Source organism: Chinchilla lanigera, unplaced genomic scaffold, assembly GCF_000276665.1.
Source record: "Chinchilla lanigera isolate Chin_1 unplaced genomic scaffold, ChiLan1.0 scaffold00033, whole genome shotgun sequence".
Taxonomy (NCBI): domain Eukaryota; kingdom Metazoa; phylum Chordata; class Mammalia; order Rodentia; family Chinchillidae; genus Chinchilla; species Chinchilla lanigera.
In genome coordinates, this window is record NW_004955434.1 from 13,188,150 (window position 1) to 13,212,705 (window position 24,556).

The 24,556-nt window shown below is 34.9% G+C and overlaps 1 protein-coding gene across 7 annotated transcripts in view; it reads right to left on the reverse strand.

Moving 5' to 3' along the window:
• Positions 1-24,556, reverse strand: part of Ptprd (protein tyrosine phosphatase, receptor type, D) — a 2,098,812-nt gene that overhangs the window by 1,154,325 nt on the left and 919,931 nt on the right. For all 7 annotated transcript variants that reach the window (XM_013516335.1, XM_013516328.1, XM_013516331.1 and 4 more), the window contains exon 7: positions 18,029-18,078. The gene's annotated coding sequence lies outside the window, so the exon portion shown is untranslated. The remainder of the gene's footprint in view (positions 1-18,028; positions 18,079-24,556) is intronic.

The following is a 24,556-nucleotide window of genomic DNA, read 5'->3' on the forward strand; positions in this document are numbered from 1 at the left end:
TTGAGATGGCGGTTTTCACCTAGGCATAGTCCTCTGGAGGCACATCTGAGTTCTTGTGTGTGTCAGCAGTCGGCTTCTTTTTTTTTTTTTTTTTTTTTTTTTTGGTTTTTTGGTTTTTCTCTGGTACCAGGAACCGAACTCAAGATGTTGTGCTTGCCAGGCAGGCGCTTTTGCTGCTAAGCTAAATCCCCACCCCTAAATGACGTCATCTTAAAGTGCTTAAATTTCAAGGTCTCTTGTTTCCTTATACCTATCTTTATCATATATAGTTATAAATCTTATGTTAGTAAACAGAATGGTAATATTTAAATATTTTATTAAAACTTACTAGTAATATTGGTAGATGTTTTACAAAGTAGAATTATCTAAATTGATAAAATAAAATAAAAACATACTTATGTTCTTCTTATCTTGCCACCATAACAAACATTTTTAATCTCACTAAATTCTTCTTCCGTTTTCTTTAAGAATGTTTGTGGACTGAATAAATGAAGGTTTTAAAATAATAATTATGAAGTCTTTGGAGAAATGGAGATAAACTTCTTAAGGTAAAATGCTCATGAAGTTTAAAATGGGAAACAGTTTCACAATGTGAACAATCATATCTGCTTGAGACTCTATAAAATGACTGGGGAGGGAATCATGGAAATCCAGTTCATCTCAATATCTTGTTTTCCAATTGTACTGAAAAATATTTCTGATATTTTTAAAATGCAAGGAATAACAGAAAATGCATCAAATATCCTCAAATGTCCAAAGAAACTATTTTTAAAATCACTGTTTACATTTTCCAAGACATAGCACTAGGAATTATTATTCATTATTTTTGTAATGATAGAAACACCAAAATGTCCTTGCTAAAAAGAAAACAAAACATTAAACTTTGGCCCTGCTCCTTGGGATTTTGAAGACCATATATGTGAAAACTGTCAAGGATAGAATGGAAGGAAATGAAATAAATGAAAATGACCAAATAAGTCTCCCTAAGTCCTTGCGCTGATGGTGTCATCTATAGCAGGAAATCTATAATTTCATTTTTTTGCTTTTTGATAGACATGAAATATCAGATGGATTTATAAATATACCATGATGGACACAGGATGAATCATTTATTGGCTGCTTCTTCATTTGTGACAACTTTAATGTGAATCTATTAGGATTACTTTTTCCTACAGATTTTTTTTCTTCTCTAGTGACTTCAACTCTGGCTTTTATTTATTTACCACATGATAAACTTAATTTCTCTAGAACAAAGTAAGTAATTTTATAACTCACATATGATTTTCTGCTAAGTCCATATTCTTTGATTAGAGAATTAAGCCCATTAAAGAGCTTTTGATGGTTTTCCTAGGGTACCAGGAGAAACACTGTGATTCTTGCTGATGATAAATTTTACGTGATAACACATAAACAGTAGTCTGTGATAATCAAAACTGGGTATATGTTATTCAGCATGACTGTAAGAGACTGAACACAATGGAGGTTGAATTGGGCATGATTTTAAAAGCCTGCATTACTAGACTTTGAAGGAAGTTTGCATTTGTGGTAGAATCATTGCTAATCATATTCCAGAGATCATCTGATGATCTACATCTGTCCTTTGTTTGTTTGTTTGTTTTGCTTTGCTTCCCTTTGTTTTTTGTACCAGGAATCAAGCTCAGCACTTTGTGCTTACCAAGCAAGGCACTGTGCCGCTGAGCTATATCCCCAACCGTACATCCGATTTTTAAGTGGGGAAGCATTTTGACTTTTATGGAAGATTTTGAGAAGTATTTTTCTGGGGTGTCTTATTTTCCAAATATGAAAAAAGGTGAAAACTTGCCTCGGATGTTCGTCTGATTTATGGCCACTGACCCTAACACTGACTGTTACTTAGGCACACACCATAGAAAGCATACAGTAACCCTTACCTTAAATCAGCTCTTTCAGAGTCAAGGACAAAGGCAACAAGAGTGCAAGAGCGGTTGCTAGAAAGTGGAAAGTCGAAGTGGAGAGTTTGTAACATAGATAAAAAAAATGCAACAATAGATGTAACAGGTAATATGATATAAACTCACTAGGAAAATGAAAGAGCATATAAGTGTCTGAAGATTTTGTGAAAGATGCCATAGAGAGAGTGAAATCTGAGCTGAAACCTGAAAAATGAGAAAAACAAATTTTTTTATTTCAGTTAAATATGTGACAGTGGGTCAAGTTTAGAGGGGAATTATAGGAGGGAATGGCTGTGGGGACGGGGGTGTTGCTGTGGGGATGGGGTGTTCCTCTGTGAATGGGGATATTCCTGTAGGGATGGGGGTGTTCCTATGGGGACAGGGGTGTTCCTATGGGGATAGGGTTGTTTCTGTAGTGATGGGGTGTTCCTGTAGTGATGAGGTATTCCTGTAAGGGGGGGCTGTTCCTGTGAAGATGAGGGTTTTCCTGTAAGGATAAGGTGCTCCTGTAGGGAAGGGGTGTTCTTGAGGGGATGGGGTGTTCCTGTGGGCATGGGGTCCTCCTATGAGGATGGGGTTGATCCTGTAAGAATGGGGTGTTCCTGTGGGAATGCGGTGCTCCTGTGGTCATGGGCACGTTTCTGTAGGGATGTGGCAATTCTATAGAGATGGGATGATCCTGTAGGGATGGAATGTTCCTGTAGGAATGGTTGTTCCTGAGGGGCCTTGATTATTATGCTGTTGGGAACAGCATGGATGAAGGTAGCAGACCAAGAATAACTGGCATCTGTTTGTAGGTGTTTGTGGGTGGAAACTGAGCATTAGCTTTGAAGGAAAGACCAAATTTCTATTCTATATATTTTTGAATCTTTGCCTTGAAAATGAGGAGCCACTAAAGAATGTTAAGAAGAGATTTGAATATAAATAATAATCGACCAGTAAGTTAGCTACTTACTAATAAGTTGTAAGCAGCTTAGTAAGCAATCAACTGTTTCTTTTGATTTGAAAGTGCTGGGGACATAGCTCAGTAGTAGAGCACTTACCTAGCAGGTTCAAGTTGCTAGTTTCATCCCCTTTGATTTGATTTGAATGTCTCTAGAGAACTGTCATTGTAAAGCATGCTCACCATTTATCTAATATGCCCCGGGGTAAAATAAAAATATTCATCCAGGAGGCAGATAGTGCATCAGTGAAGCATAATAGGTGTAATAGATATCACTGGTGGTCTGGTCCTAAGGCAGTCGTGTTTTCCTACTTCGTAAGGAAATGTTTGTTTCTACATTGTGTGTGTAGCAATGAGCGTATGAGCACATGGGACATATTTCCAGATGCAGAGAGTAAATGTGATTGATCTAGGCCAACAGTTATTGGTCTTTTTAGGCTAGCAGCCATGATGCATTTGACCAAAGAAATATGAAGGGAGGATTTCTGTGGACAGTGGGTGAGATTCTCATGAAAGTGTCTTTAATTTTAGAAGATAAAGAGAGCATCTTTTGCATCTACTGGGGAGATTGTGTCTGGATGTAAAACCTACTATGGCAGACATCGTTCAGTATTGAAGGTGTTGGCTAAGGACAAACCTTTGACAGGAAATAGGGGAAAATGGCTGACAGACATAGATCCATGATGGCATCAAGGAATTATCTACAGAATTTGACAATGTGATATGATACTCTACATAGATGACCCCCAAAACTTCACCAAGAGGCTTCTATTTGATGAACAAATTCAGTAGCACAGCTGGATACAAAGTCAACACTCAAAAATCAATAGCATTCTTATACACAAACAACAAACTCACTGAGAAAGAAATTAGAGAAATCACACCCTTCACAATAGCATCTAAATAATTGAAATACTTAGGAATCAATCTAACAATGGAAGTAAAGGATCTATACAGTGAAAATTATGGTACTCTGAAAGACGAGATCAAAGAGGACTTCAGAAAATGGAAAGATATTCCTTGCTCATGGATAGGCAGAACCAACATTGTGAAAATGGCCATACTCCCAAAACTGTCCTATAGATTCAATGAAATCCTGATAGAATTTTACAATGCTTAATTTCTTGTTCACGATAATGAAATTTTCTTAGAGTCTAAAGAAGTTACTTTCTGTTACTAGGATTAAAAATATTGTAACTGATACAATAATTGAAAGCTTGAAATGATTCCAAGTTTACAGTGTATGTCCTTTTTATTTTAAATATGAATAGAAGACATGAGGAAAGTAAAGAACATGTGTAAAATAAAGTGATTAATAGAAGCATAATCAGGGTTCCTAAATTCTACAGATATTGTACCTATTCTTCTTTAATATATTTTTTGAAAATTGAATTATCTTAGTAGAATCAAACCAGCCTATAGAGTATGTGACATAGAGTAAACAGGTGCTCTTTTAGTTGCTTTTCTTATTGCTGAGACAAAATACCCAACACCAACAGATTAAGGGAGGAAAGGTTTATTTAGTTCATAGTCTGTAGAGGTTTTAGTCCATAATCAGCTGGCTCCAAGGCAGGGTGGCACAGGGCAGTTGAAAACTAGTTCAAGGCAAGCAGCAGGTAGCAAAGCAACCAAGGAAATCACAGCTCATTCTGTCCCTCATATCTTATCCAGGCTACCGGCCCTTAGGGTGAGGAGCACTCACTCCTTTAATCCTAGTGCTCTTGATTCTAGCATTACACCATGAATCATTCCCAGTGTCATACACTCTAGATCCAGCACCTATGTCTGCATGAGGATTTGGGGGGACATCTAGGTATAAACTATAATGGATGTTAAATAAAAAGTGTTGACTTGGGCTGGAGATTTAGCTCAGCGGCACAGCACCTGCCTGGCAAGTGCAAGGTCATGAGTTCAGTTCCCAATACTGGAAAAACAAACAAACAACAAAAAAACCCAAAAAGTGTTGACTCGTTGATTGAGAACACAAACCCTTATTTGCAGCTTTGCCTAGCAAGTAAAGAGCTTTGACATTAATATTCTTACTATAGCAGGAAGGAAATATGTGCAACTTACAGCTCAGTGAATCATATTTTCAGGGATTTACAGGTTTTTTTTTTTTTAAAGATAAAAAGATACGAGCAGAGCACAGTGGAACACGCCTATAATACCAGCACTTTGGAGGCTGAAGCAGGAGACTTGCTGCAAGTTCAAGGCCAGTCTGGACTATGTATGTAGTGAGTTCAAGGCCAGAACGCAGCAAGACCCTGTCTTAAAAAAGCAAAGCAAAACAAAATAAAAATCCATTAAAGAGAAACAAGAAGAACAATGATACAGAATTTCAAAATGATAAGAAATTCACAACACTGCATATTGTTATCTTCAAAGTAGTTGCTCAGATTGCCATGCAAAATTGATCAAACAGTGATGGCACAAACTTCTTTCAATGATCTAAAAGAAATTAGTAGTATTATCTTAGCTATCTTGTATATATGCATATAATTTTTCTTTCCCTTTTTTCTTTTCTCTTTTCCTCTATCCCAGGTACTCTTTCCTTTTGAGCCATTTCTTTTCCTTTCACAATATCTGTTATAGATTGTGGATCTTTTCTGCTCTTTCAGTTTCATACATTAGGGAGACAATACAATGTTTACGTATTTGAGTCTGCTTTATTTCACTTATGAATATAATCTCTAGTTGCATCCATTTACCTATAAAAACCTCAAGTTTCTCCTCCTATATAGCTGAGTAATACTCCATTGTATAAATTACCACATGATTTTTATCCATTGATGGGTGCATATATATCACGGTGGCATGATGTTTTTAATTCTTCTGGGAAAAGACCCAGAAGAGGAATATCTGGCTCTAATGAGACCTCTAAACCTAGTTTTTTGAGGAATCTCCAGACTGATTTCCACAGTGTCTGTACCAGTTTACACTCCCACCAACAGTAAAGAAGGATTCCTTTTGCCTCACATCCCAGCAGCATTTGTTATTGGTGGATTTCTTGAGGACAGCTATTCTTTCTGGGATGAGATGGAATTTCAGTGTTGTTTTAATTTGCCTTTTACAAATGACCAAAGATGTTAAACACTTTTTCATGTATTTATTTGCCATTTGTATTTCTTCATCTTAAAGTGTATATTCATCTCAGATGTCCATTTTTGGATTGGGTCTTTCAATTTGGAGAGCCAGATTTTTTAAAACTATATCTTCCAGATAGAAGTCATCTCAATAAATGCACAAAAAGCTTTTGATAAATTCCAACACTGATTCATGATAAAAAGCTTACAGAAAATCAGAAGACATGGTCTTTATCTCAATATGATAAAAGCCAGCTATGAAAAACCAACGGCCAATATCATACTAAATGGACAATATCTGAAAGCTTTCCATCTAAAATCAGGAACAAGGCAAGGATATCCACTGTCATCAGTCCTATTTAATATATTTCTGGAAACATTAGCCAGAGCAATTGGATAAGAGAGAGAAATAAAAGGAATAAGAATAGGAAAGGAATAAGTTAAATTAACATTATTTATAGATGGCATGATAGTCTACATAGAAGACCCCAAAAACTCCACCAAAAGCCTTCTAGATTTAATAGCCAAATTCAGGAGTGTAACCAGATACAAAGTCAATACTGAAATGCTGTACACAAAGAAAAAACTCACTGAGAGAGAACTTAGGATTTTCAGGTTTAACGTACTGCCCCTCTCTGACATTGTATATATTCTTTATCATTGTCAATGCTCTGTCCTTAATATACTAACATAATTTAATGGGAAGTAGCTCATTTATTTTCCCATTAAGATTAAAGATTTTTTAAAGGGTTGACAGTGTTACCTATATATCTGAGAACTTCCAAAGTGCTGATCCTGAAGTAGCTGGAGGCAGCCATTACCACCTGCCAGTCATCCAGAACTGTAAATTCCCCACAGGCTCTTAGTTAACTAGGCCCTGGTAACACTAGCACAGCGCCCGGTGCATACAGATGCTCAGTGTGCTTTGTTTAATTCAAGAACATATGGGCAGTAGAAAATGGAAATCTACAACAGACCGTGGTGAATACACAGAGGAGTGGGTGGAGATACTGCAGAGCTGACTGACAAAATGGCCTTTGCCATGCTTCTCCTTTTGTCAATGGGCAGATGTGTGGCATTCTCATGAAAGAAGAAATGGCTATGAACACGAGTTTAAATTTTCTTTAATACTATCCTGTCTCTGTTTTCAACTTCATATAATAATAATGATACAAATAATAAATAATCTTTATCTACCTGAACTCACTCCTTGAATGATATCCAGATATACTGGAATAATGAAAGGAAGCCATTAATGAAATGCCACAATAATTCCTACAGTCAGAGAAGTAAGACATTCAAGGGAAGAAACTAGTTCACAGAGTAGAGATTACTTCAAAAACCACATTAGAGTTTCAAGTTCAAAAAAGGCAGTCTCTGAGATTGGTATCAAATGATAACAGTGGCAGTTTATTAATAATCTGTCATGTAAAGCTGACATATTAGAAGCTGAATTCTGCTCAGCTTTACAATGAAATCCCATCTATTTTATTGCTACTAGAATTAAATACATCCTGGCAAGGCTTTAGTAAGCTTAAATATTCTCTAAAGCTCTTTTTTCCCTCAATGAATTTACGGCTTTTCTAAACACCTCATTATCAACAAGTCAAATCAGCACAAGTTTTATCTTGATTCTTCCAGATATCCATGGTATGTCAAACAGGGAGCAAGATAACATACACATTTTTATAGAAATTGGTAAGTTTGACTTTAGACAAATGGAAAAGCCTTAGCAACTAAATTACTTGTTTCTGACATGTTGGGAGCAGAGGGAAAGCTAGACAGAGTGTAAAAATAACATGGGATAAATGTTAAAAGTTAAGTCTAGGGGATTCCTAGGTAGAGAATTTGTTTAATCAGAATCACATGTGAGCTAGCTAGATAGAAGCAATCGATCCAAACATGTGAACAGGTGATAATCTATGTGTATCAGACTAAAGGATTTATATGAGGCATTTTACATCAAGTAAACTTCATCAAAACCATTTTTCAGAAGTATCATTTGAAAATGCCCATCACAAGTAGAATTCTATTTTCTCTGTATATTGGGTAACTTGGTTATCAAGGACTATGCCCTCAGCAGTTAGTTCACATGCATGACACCTTCTGTTCTAGTCTTAGGCTTCTCAAAGGATGTTGACAATATAAGAGTAGAAGTCTAAGAGGTTAAGTTACATTCAGCACTTGGTATAAAGATTGTCAGGGTTGAATACAGAAGTAAAGAAATGAGCCGAGTTCAACAATTTTGATTTAGGATTTATATAGCAATTAGTAAAATATGTAACATTATACTGTGGCTGTGTTTAGTTAGGGTAGTAGGTTTGATCCATCTGAGAGTTAAAAGGCATACTGATTACTTACAGGGCCATCTAGATTCATTGCCCTTATTATTTTTATGGTTAAAGTCTTATTGAAATGAGATTTAAGAGTGTTTTTGAATTTCAGTTACAATATAGATATCCTTGAGAAATATCACACGTAAATCCTTTTAATTAAAAATGTTAGTCATCAATAGCAAAATTTCATTATGTGCTAGGTAAAAGCCATGATAGGAGAAAGGTTAAGAAGATCTTCCAGGACATGAGTATATTGCCTGGGATAAAACTTTGCCATGGATACTAGAGATAGAATTACTTGTGTTTGTGCTGTGCTTTCAGATGCTTAGAAAGCCCACAACTTTTCAAGGCGAATTTTTAGAAATCCGAAAGAAGAATTGAAAGCCAGAAACTCAGAAACTAAGTCTAGGTCTCAGTTGCATTACTTACAAATTCAGACATGAAGGATGGCAACTTCAAAGTTTCATTGTTCAAAAGTCAACAGTTTTCACTGAATCTCCATAAACCAGAGTTCTGATAACTGCTAAGTGGCTTAAACCTTACTGACTATGTAAATGTATATTTTACCTAAAATAAAACTAGCTTTTCTTTATAGATGATCTCTAATTTATAATATACAATGGAAACCAAGTCTTAACTTTTGAATTTTTTTCTAATTAACATGATACTGGACAAGGCAGCAAGCGGCAGCTCCTATTAATCCACTCCATCACCAAGGGAAGGCACCCTTTCTCTGCGGTGTACTGCACGATGTCTAAGCTTAGATGTTCAGGAGCTTAACATATATTAAATGTATTTGAGCTATGATATTTTCCATTTATCATAGGTTTACTGGGATGTATTCCTATCATAGATTGAGGGCATTTGTAAACTGTTTCAAGATCCAGATGATCAAAATTTTAAAAATTATATTTACCTGAAATAAGTCTTAACAGAATTTCAAAGACAACACATTTAATTTTGGATTTAGGAACATCTTTTGGGAAGAAAGATGGCATAAGGAGGAATGTACACAAATCTCCAACCACTCGCTCCCAGGTAAGAGATAAGATTTGTTTTCTGTGATGTGTGCCTGGGTTACTAGGGTGACTGGGATTACATTCCTTTTTCTCAGTTCTCAAACCACCTCTGGTTGTTTGTTTTCAATAAGATAGTTAAAGTAAAAACCTGTTAACCTTCCCCTGAATTGTTGCTTAAATTATTCTTTTTGTCTCCATCTTCCATATGCCCTAGACAATCTCAGTGAAAATACCCTGAGCTTTTGGATCTGACCTGTTGGTAATATGTGGAACAGATATTATTGTCTTAAGAGTCTTAGATTTTTTTTTATTATGAGGAGGAAATATACATCTAATGGAGTTTTTCTGAAGACCAAATAGTGATTTCCCTTTAACTAAGTCTCTCAAAAACTGGCCTTTCTTTTATTTTCTCAAGTCGTATTTTACCTCTTGTTTTTCTCCTCATGTTCAACCAGAACACTTTTCTTTTTCATATAAAAATATATTCTGCTCTTCATTGCTTTCAAAAATAATTCCTTGCAAGGTGTTCTAACAAGGTGCCTCCAAATCCTCTTGGGATACTGGATTAAAATGTCAGTAACCAGGCTTCACTCCACCTGCAATGGGTGGGATGCTCTGGACACCAGGAGTTGCTGAAAGTCTGTGTTCCATCAAACATCCTTGGGAGATGCATTGCGGACCACATTTACATAGTCCTGCTATAAAACATGATGCTTGCACAATTGTATTAACAACCCTGTATTCCTGTGCTATAGCATCTCACCTCTAAGAGAATCTTAATCATAATTGGCAAACTACCTTCTCAATTAGACCAAGAAAAGCTCAAAGTGAAAAGTGGAATTCATTTCACTTAGCAATTCAGCCATACAAAGATTATGGAAAAGTCAGTTATACACTAAGTCACAGAAGCAATCAATGGTCTCCTCTAAAGTTTTACCTATATTTATTATTCTTTGTATGCCTACTGTTTAAAGGCTAAAATAGTCCTCAGCTTTTCATATTTTTTTTTCTTTTAAAGCTTAACTTTAGGTGAAAAATGTTCTATTCACTATAGAAATTATAAAAGAAAAAGTCTGTGGTTCAAAGAATTTATCACTTCTGTGAAACTGTGAGCTTTGAAAATGACCAGGCAACAATATTTGAATATTTTATATGTATTTTTGAAGCTATGCTTAAATATTTTTCATGTACCCTATAAATAAAAAATAAAGCTACTCTACACAGAGGAATTAATATAGCACATATGAGATATAAAAGTAAATCTTTTCAAATCACAAATTCTATTAGGTGGATTAAAACACATACATAGATTGTGTCAAGCTACATAAATGTAACTTTTTAATACTATTATATTGGAATCCTGCCTGGATCTTCAGATGCATAATTATTTTCTCTAGAAAGTGTGTGTAATTTTGGATGAATGGGAAAACCCCTTTGTTAAGTGGTATGTTAAAATCACTTTTTGTTTCATCTAAATTCATTGAGACTGTCTGAAAGAAGTATTATTACATTAATTTTCCAGTTTCTTATTCTCAGAAAATATAGGCTAGTCTTGAATTTTATTTTGAAAAGAAGATAGCAACATAGTCCTTAAGAACAGAATAATGATTTTACCTATTAGCAATGATTGCATTAAATAGATATTGCTGAATTAAAGTAGGAAGTTACAAGCAAGTTGTAAAAGAAACTTTCATACTTGTCTTATTATGCTGCTGTTATGTCCACTAAAATGCTCTGGTCATTACAGGAGATTTGGTTTTGTTTGGAAAGTCTGTCAGGTTCAAGTGGCAAAACCTATATCATTATAATAGGGCAGGAAATCACTGACTTCCCCTTTATATTATGTCTTGCTTTGGTCTTAGATGATTTTGTTCCATATGTAATATCCCTATGAATTTTTTATATCTAGTTTGTCTAATTTGTCGTTTAAAAGTGTATTCATGTTTCTTTTCTAATACAGTGTACTATTTCAAGTCCAAATGAAAGAGCATTTTACCAGACAGGAAATGTAAGAACAGGCAAGACTCTTAAAATGAATTGGTTTCACATTGTTTGCATTACCTCCTCTGGATAATAGATAAACATGGAGATAATGCTTTCTTTACAGGGCTATTCTGGGTTTGTAAATAGCATTCTTGTTGATTAATCTATTTTGTTATGTAATAGATAGACTACTATATAAACACTTTTCATACCACAGTTATAAACATAAACATAATTGCATATACTCACAGTCAACATATTTTATCAAAATAGTCATTTAAGAAAAAAATATCTATATGGTAAATAAATTGTTAGGATGACAATGATTTTTAAGTGGCCAAATGCAATGATCTTTTCCTATGTTAATGCTGTTATTGGTTATTATTGCTATCATTATTATTTTTGCTATTGCTACTCTACTAATACCAGAACTCTGACTTGTACTGTTATTAACACATGCATCCTTTATGTGGGTCAGGTATTGTATTAAACAAGTAGTTTACAACACCAGAGCATAAATAATCCTTTAGAAACTTATAATCTTCCCCTTGAGAAATGGGTAACCCAAGGCAAAGAGAACAGAGCTAGTTTTTGGTACTGCAGAAGTAAACGGTGGAACTGGTATTTAAATGTGGGCACACTGGCTTGAGAAATAACTCCCCCTCCCTTTATTTCTCTGATATTGTGCTCTTCTATTTCCTTACCAGCTTTTAAGCCTTATCGACTCTTTTGTTCACCAGTGGAAATTATTTGCAGGGATGGCATTAAATGCCTCAAACATGGCCATAAATTCCAACAACCCAGCTTCAGTTCTGTATAGCAAGGGTTCATGTTCACGTCAAAACTATTCCTTTGACATGGGCAAAATCCTCACTATAGACACAGTCTCACTCACTTAACTTTTATTTTTAATGGTGGTTTTAATTATCATTATGTTTTAAGTATATGTATCAAAATACGTGTGTAAATAAATTAAATCATTCTGAATGTATTACTCTTTCCTATTACCTCTGTTATGGTTTGTGTCTGGAAGTTGCCACAAAGCCTCTAGTAGCCATAGGACTTTTACAGAGGTGACGGGATTGGCACTGCCCTGATCCAGGTAGACTGAACACAACATAGGCGACAAAAAGAGGCTTTTCTCCCCTTCCGTTTCCTGCATTTTCTGTCTTCTGCTGTCATAAGTTGTTTCTCTTCTGGGACGCCACCCTGCCTTGATCCCAGCCAATTATGGACTGAAACCTCTACAAACTGTGAGCTAAATAAACCTTTCCTCCCTTAACTTTGGGCGTTGGATACTTGTCTCAGCAACAAGAGAAAATAACTAAGACAGCCTAGTTCCTGCAAGCAGTAATTCTCCATGCTAATATTTGTTTGATCCAGTCTTTCAAAACACTCACTAAAATGAAAACACAGGTTATCCTTTTATTTCTCAGCTAACAATTTTGGCTAATGCCTTGTAAACAAGGGTTATACTGTACAACTTTTCAGAAAGCTTTCTAACAAATTTATTCAGAGCTTGTTCACTCAATGTCACACAAAGACAATGCCCAGGTCAAAGGAATGCATGCCTCCAGATGTCTTCTCAATTCCACTGGGGATTTCGGGAGTCCCAGTGGCTATCACCGCTAATATCACACAACACTTCTCAGGGATTGTAAATATCCTGGCTCTTCTTGACTGTAGAAATCCACTTTATTCTAGCACTTGAAAATTCCCCAAGCAACTAGAAAACATCTGGGAAAAATAAGCAAAGAAAAGAGAGACTCAAATGTAGAAAATTATGAGGCTTGAAGGATCCAGAACTATCTCCAGCACAGATTGGGCCAGGCTGTCCCAGTTTATCGAACAAGTATTTTTAGCTAATTCCTTCTTTCAGTCCTCTTTTAGCCATTCTGCATGTGTCACGATCAAGTTTTCTCCCACTAGCTTTTAAAGAAGGATACACTGTACTTATGGCTAACTTTCTTTGGGGAAAAGCAGATGTTATTTTGCCCATGCATCAAATAAGCCTTTTTCTTGTCGATGTATAGGATAAAACATTATTTCCCTGTGATATCAGTGGTATAATCTCACAAGTTTCAGATGCTTCAGCATCCAATCACAATGTTCTTTTACTTTTACGTAAATAGACAAAACATAAAATTTCAGGACTGAAAGAAAAAAGATCTTAGAAATTATTTTGTCTCTTTATCCTGTATGTATTCTTCAGCCTCCCTGTTGTGTAGTACAATGCCTGATGAATGCAATTTACACAAGGTGAGAGAAACTGGAGGGGCCAAGGTCCTTAAAGGTGGTGGACAGAAAGCAAAGCAGAAGGAAATTATCAGAGCAGAAGAGTAAGGGACCAGGCGTGGACTCCAGGACAGAACCAGCTACAGACTGCAGTAAACCTCTCCTCACTTGAACTGTGGGCGTCAGATACTTTGACCCAGTAACGACAAAGTAAATAAGACAGCGTACAAGTGTCAAAGTTAGGTTTCACTAGAAAAATGGGAAAATATATACTTGTTTATCACATCCCTGACCCACATACACAATGCACGTGTTAATAACAGTGCAAATCGGAGTTATGGCATTGCTAGAGTAGCAATAGCACAAATAATAACGATAGTAATAATACTAACAACAACATCAGGAAAAGATCACTGAATTTGGCCCAGGGAAAATTATTGGAATCCTAGCAATTTATTTACCTTATAAACACTTTCTTTTCTTAAATGAATATTTTGATAGAATACATTGATTGTGAATATACATAATTATGTTTGTAGTTGCTCCTCTCCTTTCTCATGGCATCTGTTATGTCCCTTACTTATATTATACTTTACCATTGTTCGGTGACTTGAGCAAGTTGCTTATCTTCTTCAAGTTTTGTTTCTACTGGGACTAATATCTCTTCCTCCCAGGAGTATCGTGAGCATTAGAAGAGGTAATTATTGGGAGGCTGATTTACAGTTTAGTAATCACGTGTCCTGGTTTCCCCTTCACAGTCAGCATTCAAAGTACAAAGTGTGCTCCTATTTAGTCCAGCTCAGTCCTTGCAACTATCTTGCACACAATTTACTAATATTTTTTTATATAATATTTTCAAGAATTTAGTACAACTAATGTAAGTTCATTTTATACCTGGACAAATGATTATTTTAAAAGTCTATGCTTAATTAAAGAAAACTAGTACTCTCCAAAAGCTATAGCTGTTTAGAGAATTTATGACTTGTCTAATATTTTATATGCATTATTAACTATTGTTTTTCAGGTGTAGGTAAGAATAGTGGGACAATGGATCCTAATTTTGATGTTTCAGAGTTTAAAATATGTATAACCTCTGTGCCTTCCTCTCTTTCTCCCCTTCACTCTCATAAAAACACCACACACACACACACACACACACATACACACACACACTCCTTTCATTACATGTAAATACTCAGTACAGTAGAACTAACTATAAAGCAGTAATCATTAAATTTTTCAAAGATGCTGTTTATTTGGATCATAAACCTTTTTCACCTTCCTTATCCTTTCTCATCCAAATTGTTCCAATTTCTTTAAAATCAAAGAGATTATTGTCCTCCTAACCAGACTAGAGATCCAATAAAATTCTATGCCAGTTCTTACTGATATCACTAGAAGGTATTTTTGGTTTGCTAAGTAGTGTTGTTTTAAATTCTATTTTATTAGTACCTGTCTGCAGTACCTAATGATTACATTCATTATGAGCAAGCAACAGAGGGAAGAGACAATCTATAGAATGGGGAAGACTTTGCCAGCAACTGCTCAAATGGAGGACTAATATTTAGAATATATGAATAATTTTAAAAAGGAATTATTATTGATAAAAATGAATGGTTCAAAATCAAGATTATTACTTCAAGAAGAATAACAAATCTAATACAAAGACCACGCATAATAAGACAGTACAATCTGGGGCAAAAACTTGCGTAATTAACTCAGAATTTTAATACAGAAATAATACTGGTTTTTATATCATTCTTCCTGTCAGGTACAAAATAGTGATGTGAGGAATTATTGTTTTGTCCATGAAAAAATATATATTTAATAAACACAGAAAAATTGCTAAATATATTTTTGTTGTTTTTTAATATAAACCTAATAGGTAAGTATGAAAGTAGTGATAATTTACTTAATTTAGCTATTAAGCATTCTGTCATTATACTTTTAAATATAATTACAAATACATATAAAATATGCAATGTTTAAATGTTTACAAATGTATATAAAATATACAGTTTAAATTTTTAAAAGTTAATATAGTAAAAACAATATTGCCATCTACTCCCCTACTTCCAGATATAGCATCTCACTTTTTGGGGGGTGGTCTCTTTGAGACGGCGTCTTGCTATGCAGTTCAGGATGGCCCAACCCAGGCTGGTCTCGATCTCACAGCGATCCTCCTGCCTCGGTCTCCTGAGTGCTGGAATTACAGGCGTGCCCGGCTGTCACCAGGCCCGGCTGTCCTCTCACTTTGAATACACAGATCCCACAGTTCTTGCCACCTTCTGGAGCAGTTCTGGGAGTCCTCGTTCAAACAACAGCGTGGTGAACGCTGCTGCAAAGTGCCAGTCCATGCAAAGCAGGCTCGGGAAAACACTGTGAACCTTACTTATAGGATCTGTTAACATGTGACTTCTGGTTCTGCCCCAAAGTCAAACTGACCATGAAAGTTCTGTGTTTTGAGTCGATTTATGACACTGAGACAGCCACAACAGCACGGCTAAAGACAGTCACTATCATTATCTAAGGACAGACGGGCTAATAGAGAAAGACAATAAATTCAGGATACTTCAAAAACGAGACACACGGCAAATATAAAAAATGTTTATTATTAGGCTTCAAAATATTCAAATTAAAATGCAATGGCACACTTACCAAAATGACTAAAATTACAAAGACAAAAATTTCAAAATATTGGTAGCTATAGGTGCAACTGAACTCTCATGCCCTGCTTTCAAAAGCTGATAGCCGCTTTGTTAAGCTGTCTTTATCTACTCCAACAGGATTTATCCATGATAGATAGATAGACAGTAGATCTCTCTGTATATCCTACATACTCAAAGTAATGCATACATTTACTCCTAAAAGACATGTCCTTGATATCTGTAGCACCACTATTCATACAAAGGATGAAGTTCCTTAATGTCCTATGATGTTAGAAAGGGTCAATCATTTGGACTATTCACATAGTTGAATATTACACAGCAATGAAAATGAGTGATTTGCCTTCACACACACTCTTCTCATGAGCATAATAGTCAGCAAAAGAAAATAGAACCCACTGTATGATTTAATTTATAGAGTGCAAAACAAAGAAAGGAAGTTACGCTTTTAGAAGTTAAGATACTGTTTGTGTACTATGGGAACAGTGAATAATATTAAAGCAAAATAGGGACAGCAACTTACTCCTACTGCTACTTCAAATTTTTACCTTTACATGAGTGTGAGCTATATGAATATATTCATTTTATAATTCAGTGGGACCATATATAAGAGATGACTAATTTTCTCTACGTATATTTATATAAGAAAATTCAAAAGTTGGGGGATAACAATAATTCTTTTAGATATTATATAATAGGTAAATATTTTTAACATTATGTAATATTTAAATATTCTTTTAAACATTTTATACATTGAAATAATTTATGAAACTTTGTATTTAGTTTTATTTGTGAAGTTATAATTTATAATTATATAAATGTGTATCTTAAAGTACATGTCTTGGCTATTCTACATGTATCCAAATAATTCATCAAAATTTCTTCCATTACTAGCAAAATCTTCCTTGTAAGACTAAGGAATATCTCTTTGCTTCCCTATGAGACTCATTTTTCATAATCCTATGGTACATGTATATAAAAAGTCCAACCAAAAATCACTCCATAGAGTTCCCAAAGGTGGGTACTATCTACAACCATTTAAAATACCATCTTCAAAATACATGTCAAGAATCTGCATACTCATTCAAACAGTTTTCATCAATTGCCCTCATGAAAAATATAATTACTTCTTACATATAAACTTTATGGTACAAATGTTCAAATTATCTGGATTTTCCATATTTATTACAAGCTATACCTTTAACATGTTTCCTATTTAAAAACAGATAAACTCTATAAATTATTAAAAATTATAACTTTCATAACACAAATAAATATATACATGTATATTTTTGTAGTCAATTATTGTGTAAATAAATAGTCCAAAACTTGCCTTAGAAGTCACTTATTAGTTCTTATTTTACTTCCACAATAACATGTTACTTTCAGTTCCCTGAAGCTTGGACATCAAGTCTTCATGCAGGAACCTACTTTTGATAAATCTTGACAGGTGATAAAATAAGTTTTACTTTAAATAACTCGCTGTCTCTATTCATTGGCATCAAATAGACCTTGCTATGAAAAACTTAATATATAAAATTGTCACTCATGTCCAAAGTATTTTTTCTGTTGTATAAATCTTTACTTTTCTGTACCATGTCTTTAAATTCACTTAAATACCTATGAAAGACAATATCAAATAACTCTATTACTATAATATACCCAAAATGTAAACTTTTTGATAGAAAATATCTCATAGTTTATTCAACATGTATGATAAAATATCAAGTGTATCATCCCAAGTCTCTTTATTATTAAAAACTAGACACTATTAAATGGAATTTTAAAAAAGAAAATCACTCTAAAATTAGGTATTTTAATTACCATCTTACCGTAAAATCACAGGTTAGGAATTCAAAGAAAAGGTTCACCACCCTGAGACCTAGAAAAGTACAACCAAAAATATTCTGTATTAGTTTTGATGTTCAGTTTTCATCCAAACACATGATAGTGATTCAATATTGAGAAATTTTATTCTATGAGTAATTAATGTACATTTAATTTGACAGTTTTGACTACAATATTTGTCTGAAAAAGCACTAGCACTTACATCAGCTTACATGAAATTATTGAGATTTAAGATTAATTGCTTTAATTTAGGTTGTTTAAAGCAAGGATGAAAAACAAGCAGAAAATTTTTATGATCTTATTTCCTTCTTGTGGGATTTATGGGTGATTGATATTTTAGCAGGCATAAAATATTTTGCATATATTATGTCACAGAACAAAATCTACTACACTCAGTTAGCAGTATCAAGTGTACACATATTCACCTACATACACACAAATGTGATCATCATATATTAATCCTATTTTTATACTTGCTACATCTGTCTTAATCATTGAATAATATAGACCATTGTACTGCATAGTACTCCATAGTTTATTACACATGCAAAATTGCTGCAGGCATTAGTTTTAATAAAAATGTGGTAGGATGCTGTCTATAAATCTAATCACTTGTGAACATTATCGATCACCTTATTTAAGAGTTGCTGCAGTTTAGCAAAAAATTTATTATTTGGAAGCAGTTATACTATTTAACTCTTAGAACAGATTATCATACATGGAAGTGAATCAGACATTACAATACGCAATATTATCCTAGAAGTATATCAAATACTTAAGTTCATCTCATTTCATTACCTCAAATTCTATGAGATATTTTGAACAAACTTATTGTTTTCATTAAAAATCGACTACTGGGATTAACAAGCATGTCCAAGGCCACCCCTAGTAAGTGACAGAGCTGAGTTTCAAAGGCTAGCTCTCCGAATTCATAGTTGGATGCAGCTGTCTATGTCCTAAACTTTGAGTAATGATGTTGAAGATAATGATACAGAGAGTATTATCTATATTCTCTTATTTTGTTATGTAATTTTGTTTTTACTTTTTCATACAATAAAAATATAAAAATTTGTTTATGTCTAAGTAGGTAAGTGCTGTTCTATTGAACAAAAAACAACATATTATCTCTGTTCTTCATAAAGAAGTCATCAGTACTCTTTTATTCTCTAGGAAACTGTTAATGAGTGCTATAGTAGTAGGTACTCTACTGTGTGAGGTGTAGATAAGTGTAATAGAAGATAATAAAAGAGAAATTGCAATACATTGACTCTATTAGGTCAATGGTTAGTGTGCATTTTAAAGCTCATCTTGCTCTTTTTCAGAGAACCCTTGCTTTTCAGATGAATTTATGATCACATGGAGTAAGAGACCGATTGCTGGCCTCAGTACCAAGATATTGAGTACTGGCAAAAGTATGTATGTGGACACAGTCGATAAAGTTGAGGAAGTGTCACTGAATGTAAAAAGCTTGTATGTCATCTTTGTTTCATCCTTTTCTTTGGGGGTTGGAATACAGAATTAATGCCTACAGCTGTAGCAATTGTTTTATGCCATCAAAAGCTAACACACTCTCTCTGGTCTCCAACACTCCCAAACAGAGCAAGGAGATAGGAAGACACAGCCTGGTGTGGCACCTCAGACTTGTGTAGAATGTTTCTTCAATGAGAGTGAGAAATAAATTCTACCGAAACAAAATGGATTTGTTGTTATCAGAGGATAAAAGCTGATAGGAATGGAAAATGGCAACCAGGGGTCATAGGATTCCTTCTAGTGTCCTATAGAATTCATTCCATAGCATATTCTTTACAGACCTCCAATTTGACTGAGTTTACTAGCATTATTCTATGAAATAGAGTAGTACATATTGGGAGAAATTAAAATAACATTTAAAGTTATTATCTCTGTCTTCCAAAGTCTAAAATCTACTGAGGTAGGTATTCATAAATTAACTAACATTAAGACTGAACATTAGCTTTCCAGGGATATGGGAAGGATTTCTTGTATAATTGAAAATTACTTGAAACCTACAACACAAAAAGTACCTGATTAGAAATTATATTTGAAAGTGTTGCTGGTAAGTATTATAGGCTAGAAGTTATCCTGTAGCCTGTTGGCAAAGGTCCCTTTGCTATCCTTGTAGATGAATGTATGCCAATTTTTAAATTTTATTCATAAAATCTAAAATGTCTATGTAATGTGTCATCCTCATTAAAAATTTATTAAATGAAAATAGTGGTTGCAATGATTTTCATTGTTAAAGACATTGAAAAACAGCATTGAAAAGATATTTCAATAGTGGATTCATGTCTTGTAGCTGTCTAACTTGCCATACATTGCTCAACAGAGCCGGATTTGAATGCCTTAATCCAGAATTTACACATCCTTATATGTAATGTTTTGTCTTCTGAATATCACAGTTCTGAAAATGCAGCATTAAATCATTCAAAGCACTAAGATTTTATAAAAAATAATTGGATGTGTTGATATGGTTGACAATAGTAACCTCAAATTACAGATGAGTGTATTACAAACAATTCTTGTGAGTGTAACGGTCATATTTCTAAACTAACACTCTGCCACACTAATTGGTAATGCTTAAGGAAATGAAAATGCTCATTATAAGATGTGCCATATTATGGATCTTTATTTACTTGAGAAGAAACTAAAATAGTAAGTTGTAATTCTCAGAATAATACAATCACCTTTTAGTTACTGGAAATAGTCATATTGGAAAATCTGTAAGAATAAGTGAAAGTTCACAGAATCAGTTTGACCTTTATGTAAATCAATGGGTAACCATGACAACACTCATTTCCATCTCACTTCAAAATTGCACCATGTGAGATAAGCTTACAACTGTCTCGTTGCCATCAAGACTACCATATCCGGGGCTGGGGATTTAGCTCAGCGGCAAAAGCGCCTGCCTGGCATGCGCAAGGTCGTGAGTTCGGTTCCCGGTACCGGAGAAAAACCAAAAAAAAAAAAAAAAAAAAAAAAAGACTACCATATCCATGCCCTTCTCCATCTGTAAAGAGAGAGCAGTATTTGGAGGCCTCTGGTCTCCTTGTAGCTTCACTCTATGGTTGGCTACTTCAGTAAAGCTGTGGAAAGTACCCTGTGTTCTCTTATTTCTTTATCATATTTTCCCTCCAATTGTTAATTCCGAGGGAAAAGTAGAATAAACAGCCATATATCTCAAAAACTGCACACAAGAATCACTTGAATTGTTAAAATACAGATTCTCCCTGATAGGTCTGGTCATATTATAAATTCAGAATTTCAGGCTCCACTTCCGAGAGATAGATCAGAATATTTAACAATGTGGGCAGGCTGTTTAAATCTTTTTAAGGTTCAGGTTCTTTATTTCTAAGATGGGCTAGTCCTCGATCATGTATCTGAAGTGTCCCACCACCGCTCTCTCCTTAAACTTTTCTCTCTTCTTTGAAGTTCTCTCTCTCCTTAAACTTCCCTTATTCAATTAAATGATGATGTTTCATAAAATCCTCTCTGGATTCTAATATCTGGAGAAGAAAGATGCTATATTGAATTTTTTCTGCCATTTATATTGTTTTGTTTTGTTTTTTTGCTATACTACCACAGAGCTGTAGTATTTGTACTTCATGATATTTTGCAAAAATTGCTTATACTTTATTTTCCTAATATCTACTAAAGTCATATGTTGTCTACTTCCTCTCTTTCTGGATATGCTTTTCTTACATTTTTAACTGGATGATTATTCACATAGGAAATTTCAAGTTTCCAACCCTATACTTCAACACTATTTTTATACCTTCATCCATTCCTCTTGAGTTTATTTCTAAGAAAGGGTGTGTTTCTTCCTAACAATCTTATTTGCATTCCCTTCTGCTAGTCCTGAATTACAACAGATCATTGGGCTTTGTTTAACACCAACAAATTTCTCATTCCTTTTGTTCTTTTCTTTCTAACTACAATTTTAAGTATTACTTTTACAGAAGAGCTCATCTTTGACTATCCTAACTCTTCAACCTATTTTCCAATGTCCTCTTGAATGGATACTCTGTACTGACTTCTGATGTCTTGAAATCCTAACAACTCTGATCATGATATATTAGATATTTCCAATGATACCAAGATATCAAGTCCCATGCTACTTTTTATGTGTGTGGTAGTGGAGATGGAAGTCAGGACCTTTCCACTGGCAACATCCTTAGCCCTTCCGTTATTCTGAGATGGGATATTTCTTAGTTGCTAAATTGCCCAGGCTGAGCATGAATTTTCAATCATCCTGACTCAGCTTCCCACAACGCTGAGACTATATGCTTGCAACACCACATCGAGCTCCATGTTCCTTTCTAAATCATCACAATGGAAGGTTTGCACCATTCAGTCAGTGTGAAACAATTCCGCCTTTGTGACAGTCAGTTCTTCTAAGGATCATACCACTGCCTTCCTGGATTTTCAAATAAATTAGTTTTGGTTTGTTTGCTTTTGTTTCATATTTGGATGATGATGTCCTCCTTACAGCCCTTTCTTTGTTTTTCTTTCCTTCCTAGACCCTTTAAAATATACAGTGTTAAAGCACGTCTGTCCTCTGTACCAAGTACGGTGCCCATGGAGAGAGATGCACTCAGGCGTTTCGGAAGGAATGGACGAGTGAGTGCATGAACATATTTTATGATCCACTCTTTGCTCTACATGGTCCCGTGAAAACTTGCCCTCATTAATTTGGTTTTACTTATTTTCCTTGCAAGGATGATTTCCGAATCAGTATTTCTAGATCTCAGTGTACTTCTCAGTTTCAGTGCTATTTTCTAAATGTCTTGCTGGATATCTCTGCCTACACACTTCCCAGTTATTTTGAACTTAAAATGTACCAAACAAAATGTGTCCTGTTGGTGCCCAAACCTCTGTACTTCCTGAATTCCTACTTTCTGTCACTGCCAGTTCTAACATATTATTCACTCATACCCCAATGGTGAGTTACTGCTCATTCTTCCTTTTTTTCACTGTCCCTTCATCCCTTCACTTCTCACTCTCAGAAATTCTACGTCTGTTGTCTCTGGAAATAAACAATGACCACCCACATGTGAATAACCAGGTGCTACTTATTTCAAAATAGCTACAGCAAGGGAAGCAGCCATCTTTATCTGTTTGGCCTACACCCAAAGGCCAACAGAGGGCTGGGAAAGCGAAGGCTCCTGGCGTGCTCTGATTGGAGGTTGCTGGAATAAGAAAGTGGAGCTGCAGCTAGTAGAGCAGAGTAACTCATGATACAGTCTTGGGGAACATTAGTGGCTTTCTCTGACTGACACTAAGTTGGAAGTCATGGCAAAATTTTGGAAAATGGCAGTCACTGATCTCAAAATGGCCTGAAAATCTTGACTATCGTGAGCCAACTGCTGCAGAAGTTATAGATGGGTTTTCTAAGCCAGACGTTGCAGAGATAGCTGGTCAGCGTTTTCTTGTCATGCATGGTCTGGCCTTATCTGTTTATAAGTCCAGTCTCCCATGTATCATTTTGTTCCCCCACCCGAAACATTGGGCCATACTTTGACTGAGCCAGTAGTAATATACTACATTATTCTGCTCCTGAGAATAGAATTTCTAATCCTCCTGCTCCCAAAGAACAGCACAGATTAAAAGCATCATTCAATAACTATTTGTTAATAAAATTCTAATACTATTTGCACTGTTATATAGTTATAAGTATATAAGGAAACTCAATTTGTACAAGTAGAATTTTGTGTGTGAAAGTATTCAAGTAATGCAAAAATTTTTTAAAACAATTTTACAGTTATCACTTGCTCAATATGAAATATATACAACTACATAATAAATTAGTTTCAAGACAAACAATACTTTCCACAATCATATGAGGCAAAATGTTTTCCTTTCAACTACTTATATATCATTTAAAATACAAAAAGGCATGCATATTTCATATTTCTTGTGTGGTTTGGATTTTAAATTTTCTCCAGAGGCTCACATGCTGGAGGTTTGGTCCCCAGCCTGAGTGTTCTGAGGTTGGAAACAGTTCCAAGATGATTGGGTCATGTCAGCTGATCCAAGGTGATTGGGTCATTCAAGCTCTGACTTCATGAATACATTAACCCATTCATGATTCAGCACTGTGATATTCTGTTGCACTACAGGCTTAAAACGAATACATCTAGCTGACCATAAGCTGAAGCCCCTAAAATTATGAACTAAAATAAAATTTTCCTCCTTTAAATTGATTTGCTCAGCTATTTTGCCTTAGGGACAGAAAGCTGATCAACATGTTTCTTTCCCTCTTGCATAGCTTGGACACTGGCAAAGAAAGGGACTTAGTGAGGTACTGTGTAGGTTTTTATCCCTTTGTTCTGACCTAGGTTACTCTGGCATCTTTCCATCAAAATGAAAAGAGATTCTTTAATATATTTCTGTAATTTCTGATATTACTAACATTACCAGGTTTAATGCATTTTTCCAGTATTGAAGATGTAGCCATGATTTTATTCCTCCTTATTAGTAAGCAAGTGTTTACTGAA